The sequence below is a fragment of the Leopardus geoffroyi genome, chromosome B2, assembly GCF_018350155.1.
Source record: "Leopardus geoffroyi isolate Oge1 chromosome B2, O.geoffroyi_Oge1_pat1.0, whole genome shotgun sequence".
Lineage (NCBI taxonomy): Eukaryota > Metazoa > Chordata > Mammalia > Carnivora > Felidae > Leopardus > Leopardus geoffroyi.
Genome location: NC_059332.1, coordinates 138,623,824 through 138,632,025, shown reverse-complemented (window position 1 = coordinate 138,632,025; position 8,202 = coordinate 138,623,824).

The window sequence follows — 8,202 nt, the reverse complement described above, 5'->3', positions numbered from 1 at the left end:
CAGCACGGAGCCTGCTTGGAATTCTCTTTCTCCCTCACTCTCTGCTCATCCCCTGCTCACTCTCACTCTCTCAAAATAAATAAATAAACATTTAAAAAAATTCTACAGAGAAATAACCAACTCTGTTAAGGTATCTAAAAACAAAGTCATCTCAAATTGTTAAAACCAGAACTATTTTATAAAGGTATTTTTACTCCTATTGATTTGTCATATTTTGTCATCATTTTTTAAGATTTATTTGTTTTTGAGAGAGACATGAGTATTTAAAAATTATATGATATAGTCTAGCTCTTTCACTTTTAATCACATATAATGAAAACTTCTTGGTTCAAGTTCCTAAAGAATGAACCCTGGGTGTTGGAATAGCTTGGCAATGAGGGTCCAATGCATATTGTTGCCAAGTCTGGGAAAACTACAAATTGGCACAGAGTTGTGTCTGAGATGAGAGAATTGGTATTATAAGAGGCACCTAAGATAGATTGCCAAGATTTCATTTGAAGATGCTGTAAACTTTGCAAAAGAGATCCTAAATATAGAATTGTAAAGTTAAGCATGGGTCAGGATTTAGGAAAATAGCCAAGGTAGGAGGAGATCAGATTTTCTGCACTGCCTTTGTAGGGTGACTGGACTTACCTAAACGATACCTCTCTTAATGAAGATATGCTTTTAAAAAACCATGAGGCACTTTATAGCTTTTGTCCTGTAGAATCTTATATTAGGCAACGTTTAGAATATCCTTTATAACATATCTCATATATACTGTGTAAAAAATCTTTGACAATACAAAATATCATCATTTTGGGGGCACCTGGGTGGCTCAGTCTGTTAAGGGTCTGACTTCAGCTAAGGTCACAATCTCACGGTCTGTGAGTTCGAGCCCCGCATCGGGCTCTGTGCTGACAGCTCAGAGCCTGGAGCCTGTTTCAGATTCTGTGGCTCTCTCTCTCTCTGACCCTCCCCCATTCATGCTCTGTCTCTCTCTGTCTCAAAAATAAATAAACGTTAAAAAATATCATTTTTATTTTACAAGTTTATCCGTGTAGCTCTGCTACATGAGCAACAAACATCTCATCACATTGATGGATGTGCTAAATAGAAACACGTTTGAGAGCTTAATTACTCTTCTTCTCATATGTAATTAACTAAAAGTTATTTTCAATTTTGGCTCCTGAAGTATTTACATTTTTTTTAATATTTCTTTATTTTTGAGAGAGAGAATACGAGCGGGGAAGGGGCAGAGAGAGAGACACACACACACACACATAGAATCCAAAGTAGACTCCAACTCACTAACCATGAGATCATGACCTGAGCCAAAGTTGGACGCTAAACCAACTGAGCCACCCAGGCGCCCCCAGAAGTATTTTGGCTTGTCAAGATTCTACATGGTATTACTATGGAATGCATTGCCTCTTCTTTCTGACATTTTAAAATTAATTATTCTTCCTCTGGTTGGTTGTGTTCCAAACTGTGGTCCTGAATCTCAAAATAAAAAATATATTATTGAATTAAAATATTAGATATATGAGGTCAAATCCAGATAATATTCAATTATAGATAGTCAGATAAAGACAAATACCATATGATTTTATTCATGTGGAATCAAAAAAAAAAAAAAAAAAAAAAACAAAGAACAAAGAAACAAACAAACCAAAACCAGACTCTTAAATACAGAGAACAAACTGGTAGCAGAGGGGAGAGGGGAGGGAAACATATCAGTGAAGAGAAATAGAAAATTATTGAGTGTTTCCATGATGGAGCATTGTGATGGACTCATTTAATTGTGAAAAAAAGAGACATTTTCCCCGCCTTTGCAGAGTTTGTAATCTAGTAAAGAATACAGAAAATAAAATAGATAATTACAATAAAGGTTGATGTCAAAGAAAAACAAATCTGGATTCAAGTAAGTAGAGTCTTTATTAAAAGGATAATTGCAATAATGGGACAGAAATACTGTAATAGATGTAGGGAGACTTTGGCAATAGGGAGAGACTTCTGACCATAAGAGCTAACGTTGTCTCAAAGGGCGGGCAGAAAATGGCTTTTCTTTTATTCAGAGGAGTAGTAAATAAGGCAAGAAAGAGCCAGGTAGGGGGATGGGAGTGAGGAGGCATGATTGCAAAGTAGATGTTTTTTCCCTAGGATCAGTGATTCTATCCTCGGGAATTCTTTAGAGATCCTTTAGAAAGGACTGTTGTGTGTTCCAATGCTCTAGGGCGGGCCAAAGTTCAGGAGTCTGGGGTACGGAGAGAAACTTGATTAAAATTCGGTCAAGTGAGGGGACATTTTGTTCTGACTGATCAGTACAAACAATTGAGTTCCTTGTTTTTGAAACAAAGAATGGGCATTTGGAGGGGCTGTGTCTGGCCTTTCCCTACGTAAACAAGAGGGACTCTCCGTGAGTTTTAAATAACTCATATGGGTATGTGTAGTTCTTTGCACTAAATCATTTTCCAGAACACAAAGGGTGGGAGGATTTATTTAACCGTCCCTGCTTTCCAGGAACACGGTACTCAGGTAAATTTGTTCCTATCATTCTATATAGTCCATAATAAAAACTACACTGACAGAATTACAGAGTGCTATGGGAACACAAAGAGGAAATCTGGGAGGAAGTGAGTCTAAACTCTGATTCTAAGAATTAGTAGGACTTAAAAAGGACAGAGGGATCAATGAATTAAAAGGCAAAGTGCAGAGGTGCCTGGGTGGCTCAGTCAGTTAAGCTTCCAACTTCAGCTCAGGTCATGATCTCGTGGTTTGTGGGTTCGAGCCCCGCGTCTGGCTCTGTGCTGACAGCTTGGAACCTGGAGCCTGCTTTGGATTCTGTGTCTCCTTCTCTCTCTGCCCCTACCCCACATGTGCTCTGTCTCTCTTTGTCTCTCAAAAGTAAATAAATGTAAAAAAATTGTTTTTTAAAAAGGCAAAGTGCATATCATTTACAGGCAGAGTAAATGACCTTGTAGATGGCCCATTTGAAAGAATGAAAAATACTTTCTCCATAGACTCATGAACTTGCACAGTTAGGTTTTCAGTTTGTGTGTGTGTCCTTGCAAATATAGCTTCACGTAACCAGAGGCATTTGGGGACCAAGGAGTATTTGATGCTCATCCAGAAGATGTAGTCAACGGCAGGACTTCAGGCCCTGGTACTGAGGCTGACATGAATTATATGGGCACCAAGGCTGAACATCAAAACACAGCCCTGTGTTAGGTAAAGCGAGGAGCATATGCATGGCTGAGACACAGGCAGTGAAGGCAGAGAGTAATGGAATTTGGCTTCTCCAGCATCTTAACTCCCAAATCTGGGTGGGAAGAGTGTTGGGGAGTGTCAGCAGATCCCAAGCCTGGGGGAAAACAGCAACAACAACAACAACAACATTTATTTCAAGACATTTATTGTACTTTTAGGACTCTATCTCCTAAATAGTTTCCCATTTCACTCGGATTTAACCCAGGATTCGAGGCAGCATTTTGCCATCAGTGATGAAGGTTAAGCAGAGTGGTGGACAGTTTGTATGTATTATACTCATTCAATCCTCCTGCCAACTTTTTGCATTAAGCACCATCGTTACCTTCCTGTATTTAGAGGTAAAGAAAGTGGGAACGGAGAGATTTAATGACTTGCTCAGTGTCTCTGGGTCACTAATGATGGAGCTGGGCTTACAAACTGAGGCAGTCTTGCTCCTGACTCAGCTCTTTAGCGCCACAACCATGTTGCCAACTGGCATCCACACGCCGTGTTGACCAAAATCAGACAGACAAAGGGATTTACTCTGGGCTTGTAGAGATGTGATCTAGTCTAAAGATGAGAGCGCGCCTTGACTCAGGTCCTGGGGCTCTTTCCCGAGGTCTGTGACTCAAAATACATTTACTAGAACAGAGGAGAGAAGACATCAATCCTTTCAAATGCAAATGGTTCTTGATTGATTTCTATGTCATCAAATCTTCAATGCTCATTTTTCAACTCTTTTCTGGCACCAAGAGGAAGATAGAAAACCTTAAATACCCCTAAAGAAAAGATAAAAAGCACTGGGAAGAGAAGAATGCAACAAGGAAGGACCTTCCCCTCTCCCAGTCTAAGTTGGGCTCAGTTCGACGAGCGAATCTGTAGTCAGTTTGCTGTATGTCACAGCTGCTGCTGTGAGGGACGGGATGGATGGCCCTATCTCTGATTCTCACAGTGTCTCCAGAGTAGTAAATCTGCACTGATATGTGTTATCTGCATTCAGTTCCAACAAACCTTCAACCTTTTAGAACTCTGAAATAGTACTTTGTGTCTGAAGACAAATGTCTTAGGATACTCTTTCCCTTTGGATTTTTATGGAAGTCAAGTTTTGAAACAGCTGATCCTTCAGGAATTACAAGGAGATGCATCGTCAGTCAACTGAGCACACTGAAACTCAGTTTGTTTTTCTCTTTCCATGAGACTCTTGACTTGAGAATGCTTGAACACAGTCCATAGAGTTCTAGTGCATTTACTTTGATTTCATAGCAACTTTGATCTGGGGGCATAACTTTGATTCTGTCAAAGCTTTAAGAACTCCTTCATCTAGCAACCATTATATCCCTCTTTCCCACAAACATTGTTTTAATATTTTTCTGCTGAACCTACTTTTTATTTAGGTCTTAGAAAAATATGAGGTCTGACCTTAAAAACCAATATAAAAATGTGATTTTGCCCATAGGAGAGGCATAGAATGCATGATCACAGGGAGGCTATGTTTGTGCCAGGTAACTCTTTTATACTTTGAACTTATTTCTGGCCCTCATAGGCATAGCAAAAATGCTTTACTGTGTCTTTTAGGTGACTTTACCATTCTCACAGAGCTTGTTAAATATCTCTGCCTTTAACAGCACCCTGCCTCAGGAAGTTAAAAAAAAAAAATGTACAACCAAGTCTGGCAAAATTACAGTGTTGTTGCAGGTGAAGCAGTCCTCAGGTGTCAGTAGCTCAAATTAAAAAAAAATTTTTTTAACGTTTATTCATTTTTGAGAGACAGAGTGTGAGTGGGAGAGGGACAGAGAGAGAGAGGGAGACACAGATCGGAAGCAGGCTCCAGGCTCTGAGCCATCAGCACAGAGTCCGATGCGGGGCTCAAATTCACAGACAGAGAGATCATGACCCAAGCTGAAGCGGGACTCTTAACCAACTGAGCCACCCAGGCGCCCCTCAACTGTGTTTTAAAACTAATATTTATTTGCCATAGCAGAATTACAGAAAAATATACGAAAGAATGTAATACACATTTAGCAACTCTACCTAAATTAACAGTTGTTAGGACTATATTATGTTTGCCTCATGTCTTTAAATAAAAATTATATTTACACATGCATATATATTTATATAAGGTTGAAATTTCATATATCCTCGATTTCCAAAATTTCCCTTCATCTCCATATCCCCAGTCCCCTGGTAACCACTGTCAAAAATATCATGAGTTTCCTGTTAAGCCAGTTTTTATACGCTTTCATATCCCTACAGGTGACTATAAATAAGGCATATTTTTGCACGTTATGGCTTAAAAAAAACCCCAATACATAAATTGTATAGATCATTCTATAATATTCTTTTTCTTTCAACATTTCGCTTGTGAAATCTGTAAAATACTCCAATCTTTTTACAATTACTAATGTCTCTTTAAAACAAGCACCGATAGTAGTGTTAATAAATGGGCTCTGCAATATTATTATTAAAAATAGCATTAAGCGGGTAGATTTTCTGCAGGTAAGAATTATAAAAAGAACATAACGGGAAGTGTGACTGAACCACGGAGCCAAGATGGAGGGGTACAGATGCAGTGTTCCATACTAATGCTAATCATTATAGAAATGCTGACTTGAAGGATATTTTAGAGGCCAGCTGCTCAAGAAAATGTTACTATGCTCTAATGGAGGGAATCTCCTGGGGTAGTGATCTCAATTTGTCATCTCCTGAGGCTGGCTTTGCCCAAGTTTTGAAATGAGAAAGACATAATTGAGAGTGGCTGTAGCCATCTTGAGACCACCACGGGGCACGTTGTATGAGCCCCCAGTTGGCCACCCTGTTTCGGATGCCGTCCTTTGGAAAGCATGGTGTTAATGGATGCAGTTTTAATGTGAATACTATTAGACAAGGCTGGGGGCTGTGCAACCCCATGTGAAAAAAGGATGTCAGGCCATCTCAAAATATTAAGTATTTGTGAAAACTTACATGTACATATTATTTTTACCAGCTGCAAATGTATTTCTACAGATATAATAGGGGATCTCCATTTGCCTGAAGTTCCATTTTCTGCCAAAATGTTGAGAGATGCACCACTCTAAGCAATGATAGGTGAATGACCCACGTCTCATGTCTCAGATGACCTTAAGAACTCGAAATTGAACTTTATCCTTTCTTGGCATTTTATAAGAATTATCTACTCAGAATTGTATTCTCCTTGAATTTGAATTGTTGAAATGCGGGAGAAACAATAAACCTAAATCATTTACTACAGTTAAAATTTCAGGAACTAAAATTTTTCGTTTGAATACGGACAGACAAGAGGGTACCCCATCCTTTTTCATAGCCCTACAAATTTCTATCCACCCTTCAATACAACATCTCATGTCTAAACTCTTTCCTAATAGCTGCTGAGGTGTCTCCTGTCCATATGATGTGTGTGCTGCTTCCTTTGGGCTGCTGTTGCATTATGTTATCTTGTGATATTTTTATCTCCTAACAGTTTTGTTTTCTGTCTTCAAGTTATTTGCATATTGTGTATAAAATATGCATCTTATTCTACTTGAAATTACTTGTGGGAAGGAACCCCATCCATTCATCTTTGTATTCTTCACAGTGTTTAGCACAATACTAGACAAGTAGTAATGACCTGATTAATAGGAATCAAATGTACGAATGAGCAAGTGAATGCCTGAGGATAGGTACTTTAACAACAGTAATCTTTAAATACATGCAAAGTATTTAGTCTTCTTAAATAATTTTATTCAAATTGATTACCAGGTTAAATATACTATTAGACGCTCCTAAAAATTAAAAAAAAAATTTAGATTTATTTATTTTTGATAGAGAGACAGAGCACAAGTGGGGGAGGGGCAGAGAGAGAAGGAGACACAGAATCCAAAGCAGGCTCCAGGTTCTGAGCTGTCAGCACAGAGCCCGACGTGGGGCTCGAACTCACAAACTGCGAGATCATGATCTGAGCCGAAGTCGGACGCTTAACTGACTGAGCCACCCAGGCGCCCCAACACTCCTAAAAATTTTAAAGTATAGACAACATGCTTTTTTAATGTCACTTATAAATATATAATAGTTAATATCAAGAATATATATGTATGTGTGTATATATATATACATATATATGTGGAGAGAGACGAAATAGCAATTAAAATCTAAAGTTAATTAATAATGAATGTAGTGCCTATTGTATGCTAGTTGCTTAATTAAGCACTTTTGCTACATCATTTATTCTATACTTAAAACATTTCATATGGGGCACCAGGGTGGCTCAGTTGGTTAGGCGTCAGACTTCAGCTCAGGTCATGATCTCACAGTCTGTGAGTTCCAGCCCCACCATGGGGCTCTGTGCTGACAGCTCAGAGCCTGGAGCCTGCTTCAGATTCTGTGTCTCCCTCCCTCTCTGCCTCTCCCCACTCATGCTCTGTCTGTCTGTCTGTCTCTCTCTCTCAAAAATAATACATAAACATTAAAAAATTAAAAAAATATTTTATATGAAAACTTTATTGGTCTCATGTTTGCTTTGTAGAAACAACTACATAAACCTCAGTACCATGTTTGAGATTATATGTCTGAAACAGCAGAAGACATATGCGGAATAAGCATAAACAAATTAAATATCAGTCATTTCTGTTATGATTTCATTTATCAGAAGACCATTTATTTTATAGTTAGAAAAATGCTAACAAAAACAACTTGTCAGCACTCCCAGAGGGTGAAATTTTCAAAACAATACTTTGAAAAGTCTGAAGACAAATTGAACTTATGTTAATTGAAGATATGTACTCATTCTCTTTGTCAATTTCTTTTTTTTAAGACCTGTTTCTTCATAAGCCACAATCCTTCCATTCCACACCAGGTTTTTTAATTATTGTTATTGAGAAGTGATTGTGATTGCTAGATTATGCTAAGTCCCAATGCATATGAGAGCAAGTTCAGGGCATTTCGCTGTAGGCCATAGTAACTTGAAGCAGAAATATCAGTTTT